Raw genomic sequence first — 21,540 nt, 5'->3', positions numbered from 1 at the left:
GCTCCCCGCCGCTCACTGCCTAAGAGAAACCCCCTCACTGTGGGCAAAACCACAAATCAAATTCTATGCTCTCATTACAATTCAGAGCCAATTATACAGAAGTGTTTGATGAGTAGCCAACCCTGATTCCTGCAATTTTCTCCCCATCTTTGCTCAATATTTTCAAAATCTGCCATAGGAAAGAGAAATGTATGGTTGATACTTCAAAAAGATCTGTATGTAATACAAATCTCCAGGGATTTTGCTCAGCTATTGCTAAGCCCTGGCCCAACTCAGTATGTTTTTTGAGGTCAGAGAAACTTTCAGCAATATTTAAAAAAATTTTTTTTTAATGTTTATTCATTTTGGAGAGACAGAGCGTGAGCTGGGGAGGGGCAGATAGAGTGGGAGACACAGAATCCGAAGCAGGCTCCAGGCTCCCAGCTGTCAGCACAGAGCCCTACATGGGGCTTGAACCCACAAACCACGAGATCATGACCTGAGCCGAAGTTGGACGCTTAACCGACTGAGCCTCCAGGCGCCCCTCCTTCAGCTATCTTAAAAGTGCCAATCACCTTGGTCAATTCTTCACAAATGATATTTTCACCTATTTTCAACTTGCCTCAATTTTCCATACAATTTGGGTGGTAAAAAAGGCATAGTACACTAACTTAGGTAACATATTATTCGGCTTTATGGAATAGCAGTGTTTTTTTCCTTACAAAAAAAAAAAAACAAAAAAAGTTACACATGGGGGAAGGAATGTTTTGCACATTCTAAATGTGTTGGAAACAATGAGGGCATTCAGAGATGTTGTTAGATTTGACTTCCAGCTCAGTGCTAAGAAGAACAAAACCCAATAATTTGGACCTAGTTACCAGGTCGAGAGGCACTAAATGAACAAGAGAGCCTGTGAGACTCTGCCTACCTTAGTGAGATTCCTTTCCACACCGAGGTAGCATGTGCTGCCAATAGAGACGCTGTCAGTACAGCTTCCGATTTTAGGAGACAGTAAGCACCTATATAGTTATCTCCACTGGGGTGATAAGGCAAACACAGTCGTTTTAAAATCCATTCCTTGGTTTTGAGGGTGCTGGAATATTATCTACTTATGGTAAAGGTTAGATTGTGTACCATGCAAACTATACAATCAGCTCATTGATAGAATTACTACTAGGGTACATATGGTTCATCACAGAATTACTAAAATGTTTGAGGTCATAGAAAACTACTTATAAAACTCAAACTTTGCTCTGAATGATAAGTTTTTGAGCCTCTTTTTGTTTTCAGTGGAGGGTTCTGAGTTGCTACTGGCTGATCCTGTGTAGTAAGTATCAGGATCCATCCCCAGGAATAATGATGGGGAGGAGAGAGAGTGGAAACTGGTAATCAGTCTGTGAATGGCTCAAAAGGAAATACATACATGTATGCCTAGCACCAAGATGTTCAGGCCCTTACATTTTCATAACTCAATTTTAACTGGATTCTTTTAAGGCACTTGTGACCCTAAATTGCCTATAGTCCCAAGAACGTGCCAGAGTGGAGCTATAAATATTGGAGAGACACACTCAAAAATAAATGTGTCCAAACTAACTTCAATCTTCCCGTCTCTCTCCCAGAAAGGTGTAGGAAGAATGGCCCAGAGAAATTTGAACGTAGCTGACTTCAACGGGAATCAGCTGATCAGAGGAAATCGAGATTGGAAACAGTTCTATCCATTGAGACATGCAGGCCAATGGAAAGTAGGGTCTGAGAGGATAGAATAGACATGGACACAGGGTATGGGAAAAAACCTAATTCCACAAGTAGAACTCATTAAAATGGGAGTTAAAAATGCAGATGGCATCCAAAGCCCACAGTGAGCATGAAGAGGGAAAGCACCATAAGGCGATGAGGTATTCTGCCTGAGGCAAGGCCGTCTACAGGTAAGAGAAATTCAAGGCTAGATAGTTGTTAGTTATGGCCAGTAAGCCAACATACTTACACAAACATAAGGGAAATTTCTTTTTAGCTTAGAATATCCCAGCCACTGTGCTAGGCTTAGGAAAAGACTTAAGTACCAGAGAACATTAAGTAGAAGAACAAAGCATAAGGAAGATTCTAGGGTCAACAGACATTTTTCTATGAAGGGCCAGACAGTAAACACTTTAGACTTGGAGGGACATGCAGTTTCTGTTGAAACTACTCAACTCTGCTTTAGTGATGCCAAAGCAATCATAAACAATACATAAATGAATGGCAGAGTTGTGTGACAAAACTCTTTATTGACAGAAGCAGACCGAACCATGTCCTAGAGGGTCTTGAAAGTGTGTGGTAGGTTACCCAAACGGAACTTACAATTAAGAGGATAAGGATCTGATAATGCAAACTGGAGAATGATGGGTGTAGCTGAATCCTGGGAACAGGGTCCAGGTATCATAGCTGTGGTGTGAGATCAAGACTAGAACAGCAACACGGGCAACACAGTAGTGCCAGAATAGTGGCCTGTAGCAACGAAAAACCCATCCATCTTGGGGTCAGATGGGTTCTAGAGTTAGGGGCAATGCTGAACCAGCAGTTCTGCAAAGCCACGAATCACAGCAGTTGGGAGCCAGGAAGCAACCAATGTACACCAGAGAATGTCTGCTAGGAAGAGCTTCAGAAAGGTGTCTGAATTCTTCAGTGTGCCTTTGTCCAGATTTTGGATTATGCCTAGGGCCAATATAGCCACATATATATTTGTCCCTTACAAAAGCACAGTGTAAGGGATACTGGAATACTTAGGAATATGGATTTGAACTCCTTTCATCTACATTATTATAACTGTGCTGCTCTGTCAAATGAAGATAATACTAATCCCTGAGACCAATCTTTCTCAGAGTGCTCTTCTGAGCATTCAGGGAAATCACAGATGTTAACATTCTTTGTAAACCATGAAGGGCTTACTCACCATAACCTGGTTATAACGATCAAATGTATGATGAGCAATGCTCTAGTTTGGTCATGAATTGCTCTCATCTCTATACCCTTCTTAAGTAACAGATACCTACTCACTTACAAAGCTAAGTGGTGTAATGCAATTAGACAACCAGGCCATTTCATACACTCATCTGAAACACTAAGCTGCCCCACTTCACTAATCCAATCTCTTGGCCAATCCAAGCTAAAGGAGTAGAAGGGTCCCACCCAGTATTATACTAGTTACAGTTGGTCACTTTCCTGGTATCTTTTTAAGTGTGTAGCAATGGCATAGGTGTAGCAATAAATAACGTAACTCAGGCAAAATTAATTGATAACGGAAAATCAAACTGAGGGGAAAAGAATTTAATCTACACAAAGGATAACAAAGAAATTCTACCTGACGGAGAGCTTCCCAAGAACTGCCCATTCTATGTGTCCAAATTAAACTTTGTCCTAAACTTAAGTTTGGAGAAGAGTTATCCCTATTTCCTTTCTGATCTCAATCTCATGCCAAGGGGGCAGCGCTTATTTCATCCTAAGCTTGCCATGGAAGAAAATGGGAGACTGTGGTCAGCGGCGATGTAATGTCAAGACCTTCTCTACTATTCTGCCAGCACCCAGCAAGGCAGAAATCAGGAGAAATATCTGTTTCTGTATCCCCTCCTTGGCACCAATCGCCATGTCCTCAGGCTGTTGAGTCCGGTGTGGAAACACAGAGGCAGTGTTTTCTGCCTTGGGTGGCCAGCTCTCTCCAGGACCTGAGTCACCATAAAGGCAGGCTGGGCCGAGCGAATTAAAGCCATCCGTCAGGCTCCTTGCACCACACTGATCAGCTGCTTCTGCTGACACCAGTGAGAACGGAGCTCCCACAAGCGGGATGGAAATGCAAGAATTGGTGATTTCAAATCAGGAACCGCTTCAGGAAATGGACCAATACAGAGGCGAACCATTATTCTCCAGATTTTGAAGCCACACTCAGGCTTTACCTAGAAACACAGCCCCATTTGTCAGGGAATGCATTGCTTGCCTGTGAGGTTAGAGGCGAAAGAAATCCTAAGAGCTTTTCATGTTTTAAGCAAACTTGAAAGAACTATAAACGGGCCATCTTTGTCACCTCCTAGTACTAAGCAGGCACGCTTTAATTACCAAAAGCAGCTCTCTTGTCTATATACTCGCTGTGCTGTTTAATCTACAGTCCCAGGTGTCCCTGCCTCTCTATTTGTCAGCCAGCTCTACTTTTATGGAGAGGCAAAAGATGTCACTGCGAGCCAGCTTGTAATCTCTCTATTTCCCAACTCTGTCGGGCTCTGCACATTGATTATTTCATTACAAGGAGAATCACAAATGAAAATCCTGGGACATGAATGAACACAGGGCACTATGGATGCTTAGCCACAATACATTGCCTTGCAAGTCCTGGTCGGATATATCTCCCCACCCGGCAGGAAGAGAAGGGATTACGCCTTTCTTCCCAGACGCTACATCAGTTGCACTTGGCTTCTGCACTTCCCGACTTGTCAGACTGCCCGGAAAGCTTCATCTTAGTATGCCTGTGACCGTGAACGCCTTCCTATGGAGGGACACCGTACCTACTCCACACGGCCACTCCATTCAAACCCATTTCTGAAGGCACTGGTAGCTAAAGAAGCACAAATAACAGACTACAGTAATCAAACATAACTCACGCCGTGCCCCTGCTAATGACCTACTAGGACGCTGCTTTGTTGCCTTCTTCATTCATTCACAAAAACTTACTGGGCAATTCCGCTGTGTGCTTCTTTGTGTCACCCCTTGCGCTAGATGCTGGAAGATACAATAGAGTGCAGAAGAAGGACAAGTAAATCGATGTTTCAGCTGTGTCCTAAGTGCCCCAGTAGAGATAAGCACAGACGGCTGTGGGAGCACAGAGGACAGAGACATGTAGAAAGAGCGCTGACGTGGCAGAAAGTGCAGCTTGGAGACACTAAATACCAGGTTGTCCTGCTTCAGAATTCAATGAAGGCCAGCGCTGGCAGAAATATGCATGTTGCTATATTTCTGCATAAGTTTTATATTTTACATGAGAGTTTTCCAACAGAGCTGTCTCCAAATATAAGACTAATCTCCATCTGCACTGTCCAAAATGGTAGCCACCGGCCCCATATGCATATTCAAGCACTTGAAATATGGCTAGTGCCGATGAGGGACTGAATTTCTAATTTTTTAAATAATTTTAATTAATTGGAAAGTAAACATAAATTGTCCCATGTGGTTACTGGTTACCATATTACACAGCACAGATCTAGATGGTGTGCTTGTGTTAAGATGGAGTAAGTAGGGGCGCCTGGGTGGCTCAGTCAGTTAGGCGTCTGCCTTCAGGTCAGGTCATGATCTTACGGTCCTGAGTTTGAGCCCCATTTCAGGCTCTGAGTGGTTAGCTTTGGATTCTGTGTCTCTTTCTCTCTCTGCTCCTCCCCTACTCATGCCCTGTCTCTCTCTCTCTCCTTCAAAAATAAATAAAAACATAAAAAAAAAACAAGATGGATTAAGTAAAGAGTATGTGGATCCTCACTAGACAATTATATTGGTTATTAGAAAAGATAGAGCTAAACAACTCTTTTCATGTCTTATTGTCACTACGCAATTAAGGGCCCTCGTCATATTACACTTAAATTTCTGATTTTATGGAATTGATCATTTTTGTGAGCACTGTCTTTTTCCTTGACAATCTATCATATCACTATTACTTTCTAAAGTGGGAAATTATATTTAAAAAATGAAACACTATTGAATGGTTATGAATGGGTAAATGGAAAGATCAAAGTCCCAAATCTTAATTTTGATATTCAAAATTTTCTTAATTTGATTCAATTTACTTTTTAAACTTTATTTCTCATTACACCACGCAGGCATCCTAAACTTCAACCTAATGCATCCTAGCCTAAAACCTAATGGGATCTCTCACCACATTTCAAACATGCCCAGCATTTTACTGTTCCTATACATGTGTTTAAGTTGTCTACTTTTGCTGAAATGGTCTTTATCATCCTGATTTTTGAAATTCTCCAAGACAAACACAAATGCCAGCTTCTCCAATTAGGCCTTCCCAGGTTTGCCTTACTGTTGTAGGTTAGCAAAGGGAGTAAAAAATTGAAAATCATTGACTTACTGTTTTGGCTTCTGTACACTGCTTTGCAAATGTATCTCTCTGTTCACTGTTCTAACTACGTGGTGACCACTATGTGGCTCTCTATTGGAATTATCAGAAGGTGCTAACCTTGCCAGTAAATTTGCCTGCTTTCTAAACAGACAACTTAGGTTGTAAATTGCACTCCCACCCCCCTATTTGAAGCTGGCGAGACAAAGCATACGTGTGGGAAGTCACATATTCACTCTCTCACAGAACCTGGAGTGCCTACCTATACTTGGTCATTTCAAGGTCCTCTTAAGACAAAGAACTTTAAAACTGATAGGGTCCCGCCAGAACTACTGTCTGTTTGTAAAAATGTGACTGGGTGTCCTGAAATGCTGTGAACTTTAATTGGTTAACTAAATGATGATGTTTGCTGCCTTGCTAAAGTCAATATAAGCTCACTGCTACCTTTGTTCGGGGCCATTCTCTGCTCCTTAACACCAGGGAGATCAGGTTCGGCCCGGCCGTAAACAAAATCTTGCCTCGTTTGTTTCTATTCGGTGTTTGGTGGTCTTTATCATCACCCTGTTACACTTACCCAGCTGAAATTAATTTCTTATTAATCTGCATTATATATCTGATAGGACTACAAACACAGAAAAAACAATAGATTAAGTTTAGACCAGAAAAATAAAGATACTAACATTGAGCCCCTAAAGTCTATGTATGGATCTCAGGCTATAAACCTCTAACCTAGGCATTTTTAGTTCCACTATTAAATTTCATTCGGTTTTCATGGGGCGCCTGGGTGGCTCAGTCGGTTAAGCCTCCGGCTTCGGCTCAGGTCAGATCTCACATTCGAGGGTTCGAGCCCCGCGTCAGGCTCTGTGCTGACAGCTAGCTCAGAGCCTGGAGCCTGCTTCCAGTTCTGTGTCTCCTTCTCTCTCTGACCCTCCCCCTCTCATGCTTTGTCTCTCTCTGTATCAAAAATAAATAAAACATTTAAAAAAAAATTTCATTCGGTTTTCAAACATTTTTTTGAGGTCTAGTCCTATAATGCATCATGTAAATAAAACAGGATTCTGTAGTTAAATAGATTTTAGAGACCCTTCGTGGAAAAAGAAACTCTCTCTTGGAAGTCTCACTGTGCAGGACGATAGTATTTATCAGAACATTTACCAAATTAATACAATTTATTTAATACAGACATTTTAAAAATACAGACATTTATTTTCAACAGTCTATCTGTTAACATTTTATGGCACACTATGACATTCTGGAATACAGTTTAGGAAACACTGTCATTAAAAACTGGAGACTCGTTTGAAACAATTTCTGAAGATAATTAATATCTAGTCTTGGAGTTACTATTTTAACCATTGCTGTATTGTGTTAAGTGATTGGAAACACTTGTAAGATGAATCAACTACTGTGTACTGTAGGGGTAGAAAATTTTTCCCTTCTTCCTAAGTTCTTTGGCTAGTCTACTAATTAAATTGGCATTAGACAGATTACAAGAAAAACTAATTTAATTTTGTACATACAAGAGCCCCGAAGATACAAGACTCAAAGAAAGTCAGGCACTTGATGTTTATATGCCATCCCTAAGGAATGGGATAGGGGCCTGGGCCTTCAAAGGGGAGGAGTGCAATTCACAAGACAATAAGAGCAGATGTTTCGTAATTAGATATTACCCTGCCGTATAAATAAGTCTTTCAGATTAAAAGTTCCCTCTGGTAATAGCTCTCTTTCTGGAACAAGTCTAATAACTATATTATTTGAGGTAGTTAGGGAGTGGTACAAGATTTTCTTGAGTCTCCTGGGTCTCGATGGCCTTCAACTCAAAAGAATCCACATGACTAAGTGGCACCTTCTGTGGTAGCATATTTGCTCCCCTTCAGTACCTACTCTAGCCCATGCTCTGTGCTAAATGTTAGGGGAGGGATGAAACAGGACGAGTTGGGAATACAGGAAAAAAATAAGATACGAACAAATCCTGCCAAACTTTGATCCCTCTAGATTCTGGATATCTACAAATTTGCCATCAGTTTTCCAAAAACAATGTATTACTGGAAGATATAACACATACTGCAATTAAATGTTAAAAAAAAAAAAAACCAGAATGATGGCTCAGTACAGTGTTGGTGTTGGTTTTTGTGGTGGTAGTTGTTTTCTGACACTGCTCTTCGTATGATTCTATGGTTGAATGGACATAATTGGGGGGAAGGGATTGAAGAATCTATAACCTAGTACTGTGAAAAGAGAAGGAGATATTGACATGGCAGGAAGAAGAGTAGAGAGGAGATAATCATACCCCTGAGAACTGCAAATCCTCTGTGCTTGCATGAAGCATCTAATGGCCTAATTGCTATTCTCCAAGTCTCAAAGAAAAAAAAAATGCATATGCAAAGACAACCGAGTTGGCAGGGCAGTTTGGAAAGCATGATGGCTCTGCTTGAACAGCAGTCAGAGCTGAGCCATGCAATTTGGAAAGGAAGCCTGTGTTGAATAAACACAATAAACACACAGTTTATTTATTGTTCCAATGTTTCATAAATATTATTTATTTTGGAAGGGGAGCATAATGGCAAAGTAATAGGGAGCAATTAGCACTGCTAGGGAAATAAAATGGAGGCTTCCTGAGAAGGGCTGGTAAGGAATAGAGAAGCTACATTCTTTTGTAGCATTTACATTTACATTTCAGTGCAAACGGAATGGAAAATCAGTCAGGTAAAAGGACTCATCACTAAAGCCCAGGCACCACTTGGACACTGTCAGTTTAAAAGATAGGTCGAATTAACAGTTCCAGAAAGTTTCCTTCAGTCCAAATTTCTCTTACTATAAAATAAAAAGAAGTCTTCTTCCATGTAGAAGTAGCAACTGAGGCAGATTTTCTACAGGATTGAATAGGGATTAAAACTTTTCACACAAAACTAGTAGCTCAAAAATGTCTTATTGATGCCATCTTACTGTAGGGGGAAAAAAACTCATTGTAATTTTTTTCTCAGTGAGTAAGTTAGCCATGCAAATGAAGTGGCCTTGGGAATCATAAAACTAGGATTTTGCTTATGTAACTTAAAATGGAGCATGGAACCAACTTGCAGAGCTTCTACTGGCCAAGAAGGAAAAATTTGAGCAACAAAATCAAGTAGCATTGATTTATACCCCAAACTATAAAATAAATATCCATGAATCATTATGCTATAAATAAATGATTAAATAAGTAAATATATGGAGTAGAGACCTATCTCGCATACAGACGAAGTCCCCGGAAATTATGTAGGTATGTAATACATTTGGGGTTAGTTTTTGTAAAAGGGGTAAGGTTTGTCTCTATATTCTTTTTTTTTCTTTTCTGTTTTTTTTTCTTCTATGTTCTTTTGCATGTGGATGTCTACTTGTTCCAGCACCGTTTGTTGTCAAGAGTATCTTTGCTCCATTTTATTGACTTCTCTTCTTTATGAAAAATCAATAGACTATATCTGTGTGGATCTGTTTCTGGGCTCTCTATTGTGCTCCAAAAGGACGTTTTTAAAATGGAAGATGCTGCAACCTTATTGTGTACTAGTACAAAAGAGGAGAGGTTGGTATTTGACAGAAGGTGATTTTCAGACAGGGATATGGCTATATATGCATATATGTGGGTAGATTTGATGGTGGGAGGGAGAGGAAGTTCCTTTCTCAGTGAAAATAGAAACACCTGAAAGTGAGACTCTGGAAGCAAATATTAGTCAACTAGGGAAGTGGGAAGGTGAATTTCTAGGAAAACCCAATAGTGATGAAGTTTTGGAGTGATGGTGGAGTGGTCCAGAGCCGATGGTCAAGAAAGAATTCTTGAAGACGTCTTTGGTGCAAAAAGGTGATCTTTTTAAAGCCCAGGGAAAAGACCCGTGGGCAGGAAAAGCTGCACTGGGGTCGTGAGGGGTAACTGATTATATACCTTCAGGTTGGGAAGGGGTTAGGGATAGAGAAAGTCTCTAAGAAATTTTGGAAGCAAAGTGTCCAAGACCTTGAGGGGCTAGCTGTTGCTAGGGAAACACCATTTATTACCATTTAGTAAAACCTCAGTCATGAGACCCTTCAGATTCATATCAGGGGCCATAAGCCTGGAGTCTGATTGCTAGCACACATCCTGGGGGAGTGGCGATAAAGGAAGTTTTCAAAGGAATCTTTCTATGTTAAAGTGGATTTATAGGATCCTGGGGGGGTCAGGATAATGTTAAGCCAAGACTCCCTTTTGCCCCCAGAAAAGTGTCATCATCCAGGCAGCTGAGCTCCTAGAGGGAGGTCACTGCCTCTTACTTGTCAGTGGGCTGTAGGCAGTAAGGGAATTTAATTTTTCATTTGCCTTAGTTTTTCTCATCACCATGACAAACACTTAAAGCTCTTTCCTTTGGTCTTGGCGAGCCAGAAGTTTCCAAAGAATATCACACACATTCCGCTTGGGTGTGTGGGGGGTGCTGTGAGCCTGTATTTTGCTCTCAGCTTATCACATGCTTCCTGATCAATGTGGTCTTTGAACAACCATATATTATAATGTGCCAGAGATTAATTGCCACTTAGTTGTCAGTCCAACGATGTGTTTCATTTCAAAACATTTTAGGGCTTTCGTGAAGGCGTTTGGGAGACTTGTGAGCAGGCTATCCTCTCTGGACAGAGGGCTGATAGGTACTGAATCTAAAGAGTAACTTTCAAAGTGAAGATAAAGGATGGTGAATGATCAACATAGATAAGGTACTCACATGAATTTGACATAAAATTAACAGGTGACAATGCCTACATAAAATATGCACATTTTAAGGGAGAGGGAACTACTCCAATTACAAAGCCCATTTAGCTTTTCATGTAACATTCACTTATCTCTCTTTATATATATGAATGATACCTCATGGAACCCCAGAATATTTATAAAGATTTCAGAGCTTTTAAGATTAAATTAAGACTATGATGCTTGTAGAATAACAACTTACATGCAACAAGTTTTAACAGAATTGCTTAGATTACACCATGGACTTCAAGAATGCTCTAAAGCCTGAGATTTCTACAGACTTCCCTTCAAATGCCACCTTTGAGGAGAACTTCAGCAATGGTACAATTTTATTTTATTTTTTTAAGTGTTTTTATTTATTTTTGAGAAACAGAGAAAGACAGCGTGAGCAGGGGAGGGTCAGAGAAAGAAGGAGTCATAAAATCTGAAGACAGGCTCCAGGCTCTGAGCTAGCCGTCAGCACAGAGCCCAACGCGGGGCTCGAACCCACGAATGATGAGATCATGACCTGAGCTGAAGTCGAATGCTTAACCAACTGAGCCACCCAGGCGCCCTTAAAACCATACAAGAATAAGGTGGTATTTACTTTATCCCAAAAGGACCTTGGATTTTGTCACGCTAAAGAAGTATCATTATTAAATTGATCTTACCTTTGAAAAATGTGTATGGGACGCCTGGGTGGCTCAGTCAGGTAAGCATCCACCTCTTGATTTTGGCTTAGTTTATGGTTTCACAGTCATGTGATTGCGACCTCATAGGCTCGGCGGTGACAGCATGGAAAATGCCTGGGACTCTCTCTCTCTCTCATTCACTGTCCCTCCCCCACTCCTGCGTGCAAGCACACTCTCACTCTCAGTAAACAAATAAACATTAAAAAAGTAATTTTAAAGAATGCTTATAATCACAAGATTTGTGTAACTTAAAATTTCAAGCCAGAAGAAACTGCAACAATAGAAGATGACCTTCTCCTAGTTTCCATGGAAATAACAAAGAAAATACATTTATCTACTTTTTAATGGACTTCTGAATCTACCAGGTTATTGAAAATTATAAAACTAAGATAACAAATTTAGTGACTTCAAGAGGAAACATGGCATTGTTTTCTCCAGAGCAGAAGGAGGGGTAATTTTACCTTCTTCCCATTCAGAACTGTCTGGAGACATTTTCGGTTGTCACAACTAGGGGTAGGTGGGCTAGCCCCTGGCATCTAATAGTCTGACCCAGGGAAACTGCTAAACAGCTAGCCATGCACAATATGAAATTCCCTTTATAATGCCTCCCCCCACAAGTTAGCCAAAATATCAAGAGTGATCAGGTTGAGAAACCCTGGTTTAGAAGTTTCTGTGGTACTTTTACTTCATAACTAATGGTACTTTAAAAATATTGTCATGTGGGCAGGATAGATTTTTATAATGAGGAAAATAATAGAAAATAGTGGCAAAATTTCAGATTTAAGCATTCAGATAATAGGTTCACATAATTGCTCTGCCTTTTACTAGATATGTGTCCTTAATTAGGTTACAAAACCTCTCTATATCTCAAGTTTCCTCTTTAAAAAAGAATTTTGTGGGAATTAGGAAATGATGCACACGGAAGGATTTAGCATGGTACATGACAGCTATAAAATATCCAGGGCATATTGTGAATAAATGAAATAAATATTAATTTATTTCTAAAACAAACACTATGTTATTTAAAGGTTATGTCATAGCAGCTGAAACAGAAAGCATGTTAGTCACTTTAATGCTAATTTCTTTGACACCTTAAAGGAGACCTTTGGAGATACATAATGGTGATAATACCAAAGGTCAAGTGCTTTCTAAATAGTCATCAATTGTATGAACTGTGGCAGCTTTTATTAACAATGAAGAAAATGCCCCTTTTTAGAGTAAGAAGCTGCTTGTACACAGGCCACAATTCAAACGAAAGAGTTCAAGTAGATTTTTGTCTCCATCTATAATGTAATGTGAAAGGTAAGCTGAAGAACAACACATTTGATAGATGAGCTCATTTGTGCTTTGAAAACTAGTTATTTAGGATCAAATCACAAGTGGAATATTCTCAGGCAGGGGTGCTTTTAGTTACATGGAGAGCGCTTGAGATTCATCATCATATCCCCACATAATTCATTGCCTTTAGAGTAGAGTGGGAATTGATAACAGCTGTGGGCAAAGTCATTATGGGAGTACTCTCTAAACAGCATATCCAACTCTTTTTACCAGTTATATTGCCTACCCTTTTGTCCCTGTGCCTGTGTTATGAAATCTTCCATTTTCGCTGCAGATATTTTGGGCTTCCCATTCAGCATAAATTATAAATTCCATCAATATTTCTATTGCAAAGCATTTTGACACTATGATGTAGACAATGCATTGGGTAACTATGGCCCGTGTCCTCTAGTTTGTTTTAGGAAATGTCCTAGTATACCTTAATAAGTGACGAAAAAAAAAATAATCACCCAGGCAGTCTGATCATCTTCATACAACACAATGATATCATTATTTAATTATTTGAGTCAAATGGTTATGTAAGTTTTACTTTGAGCCTGGCTGAAAAGGAATATGCTGCTCCAGCTTGGTCAGAGAGTGATATAATGACATTAATGGAAGGTTCTAGAAAGTATCTTCCTGGAAAATTATTGTCTATCCCCAATCTGCTCCTCATTTCTTTGGAGATGTCTACATGAGAACTACAGAACTTCTTGGGAAAGAAAGAAAAGCAATGGCAATAATTCTTTGGTCATGAAAATAGCACTTGCTTTTCATTCACACATGGTCAAATATTCATTCACACATGGTCAAATTTACTGCTCATATGTTTCCCTTTTAGTCTAAATTCTCCTGACTATAACATAATTGACTAGCTGGAATTACGCCAAAATGTACTACACCTGCTTAGTACCAAGAAATTAATAGCTGTGTATGTTCTACAGTTAATTTCGTTCATCCTCTATGATTCCACATGAAAAGAAGCGTTACACTGACATCTCCACTCCTAAACACGTTTTGTGGAGGAGACTTCTGAATAGAAGCAGTTATGTCTGACTCAGGCAATAAGCAAATGTTCAAACTCCACCGACCCAAAATATTTTCTCTGTGTTTGTTTTTACAACCACTTGATAAGATAAACTATGTATATATTTTTTTTAATTTTCCAATGCATTTTGAGATGATCTTAGAGACTTGGACATATTGGTCTATGGTAGCTTTGTGATCGGCCTTGCTTGTTCAAGCAATCTGGAGAAGACTTTGGAAAGATTCCAGAATAAATAATAGAAATAATACCTTCATCCCTGACTCTCTCTCCTTGGGCCATAGGCTTTCTCATGTTTAAAAGCAAATTGCTTTACACTAATGCATGGTCTGCAATTACAGCTTAGAGAAGGAATGCACTGTGTGCTCCTTTGACATGCTGCAGAAGTACCATGTATTATTCTTTGCAAATCAGCTAATAAATGGAAAATTTCTATGCATCAATGATTCTTAGTTGAGAAAGAACAACATGCCTAAAAATAAAGCTGTGCCAATGGGTAAATTTGGCAAGTCTCTGAATTCAAAGAATAGTGACAGCAGTGATTGGAGAATGGAAGAAAATAATTAAAGTTATTTATGGGCTTGAATATATATTATATAAATCAACCTATTCAGTATAAATTCTGAAATCATATGAAAACCTAAATTTGCTTCTTTGGTAAGTAGCTTTGCTCCTATGTAATCTTATTATTTTTCTATTGTAATGTCTAATTAACTGGGAAACCAAAAGTAGTACATAATCAAGCTTCACATATTCAGTAGATGACTGATTACATCTGATTCAGACACAGCTCTGTAATCATTTCCTCCTGTTACTTAACATATAGCACCAGAATGTGAAAGTATAGAAAGGACAGACTTGCTTTTTTCCTGTAACTTGTAAAGGGATTGATATAACAGATGGAAAGTATTTATTTTTTTTTAAATCAAAGGATTTTAATTTTCAACTAAAAATATATATAATAAACATATAAATCCCCTACTATGATTAGTATTTTGGCATGATCACACATCAATTTTTAAATGTATAACAAACCTTTTTAAACTTTCGTGTTGATCAGCTCTTACACTAGGGTATACTTTCAGCCATTTTAGAGGATAATATGAAAGCAGTGCTACTGGATTCCAGTACAGGTACAGAAGTTGGGAGAAAGGCCAGTCCTGTGCTCAGAACAATTACCATTTGACTAAAGAATTAGTAATATCAAGCTAAGCTTTGCAAAACCCATGGAATCATTTAAATTCTTGTAATTAAGAGAAATAGCCATGATTAGGAAAAGATGACAGAACGATTACACACACACACACACACACACACACACACACACCCCCACAAAGATGAGACCAGAAGCCAGAATGCTATGATCAAGAGAATATTGAGGATGATTTATGAAAATATCAAAACAAAACCTAACATCCCATAAATTTTTCTTTAATACATATATTGCAGTGTCCTACTTAGAGTAACTTTCTTTAGAATAGAAATTCTCTGAGGGCAAAGGCCATGGTTGTGCTTGAATAGCATAATGTAATTCAAAGTATAAATAATATGCCTTTAAATGAGTTTAAACTTTGGTGTGCTACAGCTAGTTCACATCAGCTCATGACAGTTAAATGGTAAATTTTCCTGAAATTTGTGACCATGTTGTTCACATTATGTAAAATAAAATATGTAGGAGCGACCTCAGTAAAATGGCACAGTAGCCACCTCCACGCTCTTATCCCTCCAGAGTAACACCAAAAAACAAGCACTGCAAAAACCAACATTGTGATAATTCTGGAGAAGAATCAAAGGTTTATAGCAACCAAAGAAACAATGAATCAAGAAAAAAGCAACTTATCCATGGTAGCAAACCTTTGTGGCATTTTACTTGTCCTTTCTCCATCCCCCCACCAGCTTCACAGCAGTCTTGAAGACAATAGCTTGCATTCCCAGTGTGACATCCTCTCTCAAGTTATATCACAAGCCGAATAGGCCTTACAAAGTATTGCGTGTATTGGCTTTAACCTGTCCGATGATTACCTGAAGTACTGTCACAAGGCACTTGACCCAGTTTCACCAAACTCAGAACTAACTCAGGTTGAAAAAGTGGCAGTCATTTCCTAAAAACTTTACAAGGTGAACAAACAACCTCAGAAGCCTGTGACAAAAGATTAAAGTTGAGACATACAATAGACCGCCTAAAGTCTGAAAAAAAAAGCTAGTGGAGTCTCTTAAAAAAAAAAAATCAGTCAATCAAAAGCACCCATGGTTATAAGTAAATTTAGAAGGCTACATGCAAGAAAATGGTAAGACACATGTACACATTAGACCTGAGAAGAACCCAGACTTATGTCTTTGGTTGATCCCTAGGTTCAGTACAAGTATGGATAACTGTTGGAAAACTCTAGTAGAGTGACCATCTGCAAAGTTGGGAGAGGTGTTTTCTTTAGTTCTGGGCATTCAAGGAAATTGCTAAAAATACTAGCTAAACACAATAAATATGAACAGACAACTCAGTAATCATACACAAGGAATAAAGACTTTTCCAAATTAGTTCTGAAAAGTCATTAATCAAATAGACTAGTACAATCTTCAACCATTAAAAAACACAGTATACCTGAAGGGAGAATTTGGTTATCAGAATTATCATAATTTATTATCCATATGTCCAATTTTAACAAAAAATAATAAGGCAAAAAAAGAATCAAGAATGGATAGCCCATTCAAAGGAACAAAATAAATTGATAGAAACCATCCCTGAGGAGGCTCACCTGGTGGAATAACTAGACAAAGATATTATAACAATTGTTTGAAGAATGCCCACATAGCCAAATGAAAATAAGGACAAAAAAACTAAATGAAATCAAGAAAATTATGCAAAAACAAAATGAAAATATCAATAAAGAGATTCACATTATAAAAGTGAGGAGAAGCACTGGGTGTTATATGGAAACCAATTTGATAATAAACTATTTTTAAAAAGTAACCAAACAAATTCTGGAGCTGAGGAATACAATGAATGAAATGAAAAAAATCACAAAGGATGTGTATAGCACATTTCATCAGGCAGAAAAAAGAATCAGCAACCTTAAATACAGGAGAGTTGAAATTAATGTGTTTGAGGAACAGAAAGAAAAAAAAGAAAAGTGAAAAGAGCCAAAGAAACTGTGAAACATCATCAAATGGAACATCATATGCATTACAGGAGTCTCAGAAGAACAAAGAGAAAGCATCAGAAAGAATATTTGAACATATAATACATGAAAACTTCCCAAATTTGTTGAAATACATGAATGTATGTATCCAAGAAGATTAGCAAACTCTAAGTAAGAAAAATTAGGGATCCACAAAAGAAATAATATCATATTGTCCAAAAACAGAAACAAAATATTTATTTTTTTATTTTTGCATTTTGAGAGAGAGAGAGAGAGAGAGAGAGAGAGAGAGAGAGAGAGAGAGAGAGAGAGAGAATCATAAGCAGCTCCATGCTCAGTGCAGAGCCCAAAGTGGGGCTCAGTCCCACTACTCAGGATCATGACCCAAGCCAAAATCAACCAACTTGGATGCTCAACCAACTGAGCTTCCAGGCACCCCCAGAAGAGCTTAATATCAAGAATATACAAAGTACAATAACTCAACAACAGAAAGACAACAAAATTTAAAAATTAGCAAAGGATTTGCTATTTCGCCAAAAGAGAGACACAAATGGCCAATAAACATATGAAAAGATTCTCAACATCATTAATCATTAGGTAAATACATATCAAAACCACAAGGACACAACACTTATCACACTATGATGACTAGGATTTTAAAAAAGCACATGAGGGGTGCCATGGTGGCTCAGTCGGTTAAGCATCTGACTTCAGCTGAGGTCATGATCTCATGGTTTATGGGTTGAAGCCCGATGTCACTCTCTGTGCTGACAGCTCAGAGCCTGGAACCTGCTTCAGATTCTGTGTCTCCCTCTCTCCCTGCCCCTACCCTGCTCACACACACACACACACACACACACACACTCTCTCTCTCTCTCTCTCTCTCTCTCAAAAAATAAACATTAAAAAATCCCACATGATATTGATGTTGATAAGGGTGCACAGCAATTAGAATCTTCATGTATTGAAGGCTGGAATGTAAAATATTTCAACCACTTTGGGGAAAAAATGTGGCAGTTCCTCAGAAATATAACCATATACTTACCACATGACCTAGCAATTCCACTTCTAAGTATGTACACAAAAGAATTGAAAATAAGGACTCAGATACCTATACACCAATGTTCATTGCAGCATTATTTACAAGAGTCAAAAGGTGGAAACAATCCAAGTGTTCATCAGCAGATAAATGGATAAATGTAATATACACATACAATATATTATGCAGCCATAGAAAGGAATGAACTTTGATATATCATATCATGGGTGGACTTGAAAATATTATGCTATATGAAATGAACCAGATTTGAAGAAAAAATATTTTATGATTCCACCTATTTGAAACATCAAGAATAGGCAAATTCAAGAGAAAGAAATTAAAACAGGTTATTAAGAGCTGGGGGGGGGTAGAAATGTGAAGCTATTGTTTAATGGGTACAAAAAGTTTCTCTTTAAATTGATGAAAAATTTTAGAAATTGAAATACAGGCTAAAGAATAAGTTGCAACAACATTGTAAACAAAATTACTGCCACAGAATTGCACATTTAAAGTGATTACAAAGCTAAAGTCTATGTCATATAAAACAATAAAAATGATTATAATAACCCCACTGCAAGAATAATAAAAACCACTAAAGAATATAAACTCACAATTTAATTTATATATAAAATTAAAGGTAAAACTTTGTTTCAGCTCCAATATGTAAAGAGTGTGGAAGTTGCCATCCCATTCTTATATGAATTAGCTAAACATCTTACAATTAACTTTCCTTGGACTTATCCCTAAACTGAGGTGGCAGGAAAAACTTCCACTCTGAAATCTGGAGAGTCAGGCAAACCCAGAAAGTCATAAAGAAGATATGCTTATTTGATGCAGGGTTTCTGGAGCTGTAACTGGTAGAAATTTTAAATGGTGATTTCAACACATTGTTGGAGGTTGAGTGTTGATGAGGGCAGGAGTGAGGACCTGCTGGGTACTACAGTCTGAGAAGGAGCCCCACACTTCCATTGCCTTTTCTTCTAGTAATCCTATCATGTTCTCATGGTAAAATTCCAAAAACGTCCCCTAATGGTTCTGGCAGGGAGAGGGGAAGTTTAATTGTTGTGAAATACATCCAGAGCCTTATTCATAAGAAATGGTATTTTCAGGGAAAAAGAATTTGCCAGAACCTTATCCTAGGTGAAGAAAGGACAGTCCTCCTACCCAAGACTTCTGTAACTTTTCTGTTACCTTAAAGGGAGAGACCAGAGAAATTTTTCTCTCAAGCTATAGTCTTGAGACATGGGACGACAAAATATTGAGGTTTACAGAACTTATCACTACAACAGGGCTCTAGTGAAATAAGAGTGGATTACAGATGAAAGAGTTGAAAGACACAGACTCTATGAGTATGAGTACTTTGGGGAATTCCAAAGTAAACAAGGGAGACCAAAACAAGGGCACTAGAGAAATGTGTTGCCTTGGGCACATACACCTACAGAAAACATTAAACATGAAACGTTAAAACAATTAGCCAGATTGACATCAATCTTTATACTATAGGACTACTTACCTCAATTCCTATTACTTGATATTAAATGCCCAGGTTTCAACAGAAAATTAAAAGGAATTCCAAAAAAAACAAGAAAAAATACAGGCTGAAAAGACAAAGCAAGCATCAAACTAGACTGAAATATGACACAATGAGTAAATTATCAGAAAGAAAAAATAATGATGATAAATATGTTTAAGTCTCTGATGGAAAAAGTAGATAGCAAGAAAGAGCATATGGGCAATATATGCAGAAGATGGAAACTTTAGGAAAGCAAGAAAAGAAAATGCTAGAAATCAAATACCATATAAACAATGACGAATGTCTTCGACAACCTAATTGGTAGATAGGACATGGTTGTGGCTGGAATCAGTAGAAATGTCCCAACCTGAAATAAGTGTAAACAAACAAACAAATCACCAGAACACCCAAGATTAGTGAGCTGAATTTCAAAGTATGTAACATACATATACTTGAAATAATACAAGGAAAATAAACAAGTCAGAAGAAATTTTCAAAGAATTAATAACCCATCATTTTCTAAAATTGATGAGAAAGATCAAACCACAGATCTAGATTAGAACACCAAGCAGGATAAATACAAAAAAAAAAAAAAAAAAAAACCCTGACACCTAGTTATATTATATTCAAACCATACAAAATCAAAGACAAAGACAAAAATTTGAAAGAAGTTGGAGCAGGGGTGGGAACATTACCTCTAGAGGAACAGAAATGTATTAAAACAGACTGCTTTTTAGAAACCATGTAAGCAAGAAGTAAGGAAACTGGGTGGCTCAGTTGGTTGAGTGTCTGACTCTTGATTTTAGCTCAGGTTATGATCCCAGGGTCGTGGGATTGAGTCTCATGTTGGGCTCTGAGCTGATCGTGGAGACTAAAGATTCTCTCTCTCTCTCTCTCTCTCTCTCTCTCTCTCTCTCTCTCTCTCTCCCAATGTTCCTCTCCCCTTCTTGCCCTGTCTAATTAAAAAATAATTACAAAAAAAAAGAAAAAGAAAAGAAACGGTGTAAGTACAAAGTAAGTGGTGTGAGAGGGAAAAAGAAAACAAAGCAAAACAAAATCAAAACCCTACCGACCACGAGCTCAATATCCAGTGAAAATATCCTTCAAATGTTAAGGAGAAACACTCTCTCCAACAGGCAATACTTAAAGACTTATGAAAAATAAATTTCTCTACATAAATTTCTATTGCAAACTATTGTTGAACAACAGCTCATCATTTGGCATAATATGCTCCACTTAATATATGTTAATTTAATAAACTTATAACATGCAGTTAAATTTTAAAGTAATGGATTCATTCTGCATGGCACTGTAATAGTAAATACATGATACCATTGATGGTTAAAATAATAGAACTTTATATCCCAATGAATGAAACAATGTATACAATTTAAAAAATCATTTAAGATGTTGGGAGATCTCAGATGAAATGCAGAATGTGACAAAAGAATCCAAATGCATAAACCTCACTTAAAGAGAGAATAGAAAGTACCCTAAATAAGTTTGAAAATTAATGGAATCTGAAACCAACCTACAGCATACCTAGGAGCTGAACAATTAAATTAATGAATGGTGAATGATGGGTACCAGGTTTCTCATTTTTGGAGTGAGAGGTTACAGATAAATACTGAGAAGAGGCTAGAATCATTTATATGGTAATAGAGTAGAGCAGGAGACATTGGTATGAATTTATGTAGAGTTTAATGTAGAAATAGTTACACATAGAAGCATAGATTTGTGTATGCAGAGAGGTAACTAAACATACAGATATTTCCTTGCTCTATCAGCTGAGGGGACTTAGACATTGTAATTGTAATAATCATGTCTAGCATCCAGATTTTAATTTCTTCATTCATTCATTCATTCATTCATTCATTCATTCTTTCTCAAGTTAGTTAACATTCACTGTAGTCTTGGCTTCAGGAGCAGATTCCAGTGATTTATCACTTACACAGAACACCCAGTTCTTATCCCCACAAGTGCCCCCCTTACTGTCCATCATCCATTTTCCCCATCCCC

Source organism: Suricata suricatta, chromosome X, assembly GCF_006229205.1.
Source record: "Suricata suricatta isolate VVHF042 chromosome X, meerkat_22Aug2017_6uvM2_HiC, whole genome shotgun sequence".
Lineage (NCBI taxonomy): Eukaryota > Metazoa > Chordata > Mammalia > Carnivora > Herpestidae > Suricata > Suricata suricatta.
Note: the sequence above shows the minus strand (reverse complement) of the source record.